General features: G+C 33.3%; 1 pseudogene; it reads right to left on the bottom strand.

Moving 5' to 3' along the window:
* The window catches only part of LOC111369654, a 9280-nt pseudogene extending 5388 nt beyond the window's left edge, over positions 1-3892 (bottom strand).
* Between the last annotated feature and the right edge of the window lie 519 nt (positions 3893-4411).

The following is a 4411-nucleotide window of genomic DNA, read 5'->3' as shown; positions in this document are numbered from 1 at the left end:
GGGGTTTTTTTTTTTTTTTTTTTTTTAATTAGCTAAAGAAACACCAGAACAACACTTTTTGGCAGATTAGGTCACTAGCTTAAGAGTGTGTTTAAAGAAAACTAGTTAGAATATAGAATATCAATGAAATCATGTATAAAATGAAAATCATAACCAGAAGTTGATTGCCAGGTAAAACATTTCCCTACTTGGTATGCTACATGGGCCTGAATTAAGGAAGAATGTCATGTGAGATGTTTGTGTCCTTTCATTACAATAACATAGGGAATAATAATGACGAAGCAACTAAACCTGAACAGCAAAGAGACCACTAAAAACAGCTCATAATTACCAATCCGAAACCAATTATGGAATTCGGATATATCCATGGATGTGTTCGTATGAGAAAATAGATCATACTAATACATTCAAAAATTGCAAACAAAAATCAAGGTAAGTAGATTCTTGGATCAAGCAAAAACATACCTGACCTCACCAGTAAAAGCCCCACCTTTACGGGCCCAACAGTTTTGTGCAGCGATAGAGAAATCATTGCGCAATAAGCTTTTAACCATCGAAAGAAACACAAACGGAGGACTTACTACAACTTCTGCAAATACAGCAGCCTAAGTATCATAAAGTCTTGATGTAGAATATTTCATAGGCAAGAAACTAAAATTTCTGAATTACGAACACTAGCAGTCTACAATGAGAGGGGGACAAAAGTGCCAAACGCATACAGAAACCCACCGACAACATCTTCTGACGGCGCTTCAGCTTCATTCAATGTGGTCAAAATCTTCTTCACCTCCTCAATTGTTCCATTCTACGTGCATAAAATAATAAAGCGACCAAACTTTTCAAACAATTGGGGCATTTCAAATTTAGATATCAAGAGAAATCAAAGATCTTTGTACATAGCAGATATATTATTCAAGTGTCGGTAATTTTAAGAAATTGAATGCTTATCAATAAACTTCCTAATTCAAAGATTCTGACTGTTGATCACTGCCCATAATATTGTTGAATTTAATACTCAATGAAAAATATTATTTTATTCATGAAATGGACTTTACACAATTTTGGATACAGACCAAAACCACTAAACATTTATAATATTATTTAGCAGAGGGGCACTCAACTTATTTTTATCTCTCTCTCAATTCATTCTTTCTATTTCTGTGCACACTTTCTCTGCTTCTCTCTACACTATTAATTGTTGCATAATACATTGGATCAGTATATGTTGGCAGGAAAGTCAGTGGCTGCTGCTTCTAGTATGTCAGCGGCTAGCTTTCTACACTATTCTATCATGGCAGTGGAGAAATGAGAATTATTGGACTTCAGTCGGCAACTTCATGGAAAATTCTGGAATTTAAGCAGCTTAAGAAATCATCACCTATTTATCTAGAAAATTCTTGGACCTTCCCTAAATTGGTGATAACTTTCAATTCTCCCCTTTCGTGCCAACTTTTCAATTAAACTATCTTCTTTTTAGTCACATCCTGCTCTGTCCGAAACTCGACAAATTTTAAAGAGTTTCATCCTTCGTTCAACATATCTGCTACTTCTATATTTTCCTTTTTATCTACCTATCAAAAAAAAAAATTCCTTTTTATCTATTCCTAGGTTAGCATACTTGATATTTGATTTTTCATATTTACTCAACTTCCTTATTTATGATTGTGAAATTGTACATATCTCAATTTCTTCTTGTAGATTCAATTGACACTCCTCCAGTGTTTTCTGATACATGTCATTTTGCCAAGGACTCCATGTCGCTCTTGTTATCTCCACTTTATCAATTGGCACTTGTTGATATTTAGATTCTTTAGAACTTTATGTTACCTTTGGATACTCGTCTTCATTGATTGACTCCATCGCATCTTTAATTTCCTCGAGCTTCCATCTTACTTCATTGATTTACACTGACACATTTTCCTTCAACTTATCATCAAATTCTATTGAATCTACTAGCTCCATCATCTGCGATGTCTGCCAAGAATATCCTTCTTCAAACATTTCTTCTAAGTTTGATGGTTCCATCCTTTGTTTGGTCTACCTGGAAGACTTTTCATGAATTACGATATCCTCACCTAAGTTGTCAATCCAATCATCTTCGCAATCTATTTGTTCAGGAAGGACCACCACCAATGCTGATTCGTCTTTTAAACTTGAATTGAATTTCTTCACTCGAGCCTGCTCAAATACTGTAGTAGCTGCCTCAGCATTCCATTCTTCTTCATTATTGTATTTTTCTTGCTAGATAGATGTTGCTACATTACCTTCTGTTAGCTCCTTTTTAAACCAACAATCTCTAACATAATGACATCTTTTTTCACATACAAAGCACGTGCCATTAGTTCGTGGATATCCCTCGTCTTAATTTGTTGGACTCGAAATGCATGAATACATTTCTTTCTCGATGCATCCGCTGAAGGCTAGAGATCAGACACTTCGTCGCAAAGAACGTATTTATCCCCTTTCAAACCGTCCTTTAGATTTAATTTCTTTTAATTATTTATTATTTTGTTGATGGAATTGACCTCTTCTTTTATAGCTAAATAAAGCTTATTCTTCTTCTTTCTTTATTGAAAACCTTAACATTTGTTTGGCCAATGTTTCTTGATCGACCAAAAAATCTTCAAAATTTATTAGTGATGGTTGCTCTGGCTAAACTTCTTTGACAGCAATAAAGCCTCTAAGTTCGGGTCTCAACCCATGTATAATTATTCTTCTCATTCTAACTTCTAAAATTTTACACGTAATGTCTAGCTCCAAAATTTCAAGACAGAGATATTTTACTTTGTTAAAATATTGATTTACCGACAATTCTCCTTGAGTGATCGAAACTATCTCATTCTCCAGAAACTACAACCTTTAAGTCATTTTTCTTTGAAAAAATGCTGCCAAAGTGTCACATGCTTCCTTTTGATGTGTTTGTATCTCTTATGTACTTCAGTAATTATCCTCAATTGTCATCTCTATAGCGAACATAGCCTTGCCCGCTTTAATCCTTCACTTTTTCAGAGTTCCGAAAACTACTTTCTACAAGTCTTGCCCTTGGAGATATGACTCCATGCAAGTTTGAAATGAAGTATAATTTAGGTTATTAAACTTCTTCACTCCACCGAAACTTGTAAGTTGCCAATCGTAACTTGATCTAACTCCTCGTAATCAAGCAAGCTTTATATAAAGCTTCATTATCCCACTTTGTGCACGATCTCAATAAGCCCAAAAATTTGTCCCCGACAGCCTCGCTCTACACCAATTGAGTTTAAAACCCAAATTGTATTTTATTATGGAGCAAGACTTGTTCAAAATTATTGTATAAACAAATACACCAAAAATCTCTCCACTAATTTAAGTAGCATTGAGTAGCACCTTTTCGGGTTTTAAACTCAACAAATATAGTTTTTCACTCAAGAAAAAAAAATTCCGTCCTGCAGTAATTAAAATTTTCATGCTATAGCTCTAATTAAAGTTCAACGCTAAACCAATAAAAGTTCATACTTTAATTCTCAAGAACAAAAACCCTTCATGAAAAAATAAAAACTACTTAGATTCATCTCAACCAAAATGAACAGGATGCAATAAGTAAATAGATAGTAATGGTTTCGACCATATAAGAACTTACAAAAGGGTTTTCATTGATTATTAAAAAAATTTCAGAATCGTCCTATGCAGTGATGATTAATTCACTCAAACACCAAATAAAATTAACAGATGATAAATACTAAATACATACACATTTCCAGTTGCCGCCGACTAAAAATTTTCTTCCCATTCTCGTCTCCTTCTAATAGATGGAAGTGGCTAAAACCCCCCCAATAGATTTTCTAACAGATATACATGATCGAATCTTCGAGCTAGATAAAATGTAGCACAGTCGAGATTACAAACGGGTTATTATCATTTTAATCCCAAAGTTGTTTGATAATTCTTGAAGTAGTCCATGATATTCTATAAATTAACAAATCAGTCCAGCTCTACCAAACTTGATTACTTGACCAAAATACCATAATTTCATAAAATAAAATATTATAGAAATTAAGATAATTATATAGAAGTAGGAGGAAGAAAGGTGTGTAAAATAAAAGTAAGATGAAAATATCTATGAATAACAAAAATTGCAAGAGGAAACCAAAATTTGTTACAGTTTAGTCTTCTTACAACTTACGAGTTAAATATAAAAAATAAAAATCTTTATAAGATAACAATTCACATCTCAAATATTGTCTCATATAGAAGATAAAATATTTCTTGCTTAGAACTAGTTTTGGGCATGGCTTGATTTGGATTGGTTTCCATTCCAACCCAAAATCAAAAACAAGTTAGTTGACTTTGGCAAATTTCAATACAAACCAATACACTCCAACTCTTAAATCGAACTAAACCAAACCAAATCGTCGGTTTGAACTTTTAGTCTAAA

The sequence above is a fragment of the Olea europaea genome, chromosome 20, assembly GCF_002742605.1.
Source record: "Olea europaea var. sylvestris chromosome 20, O_europaea_v1, whole genome shotgun sequence".
NCBI classification, from domain to species: domain Eukaryota; kingdom Viridiplantae; phylum Streptophyta; class Magnoliopsida; order Lamiales; family Oleaceae; genus Olea; species Olea europaea.
This window is presented reverse-complemented; position numbering and strand designations above follow the sequence as displayed.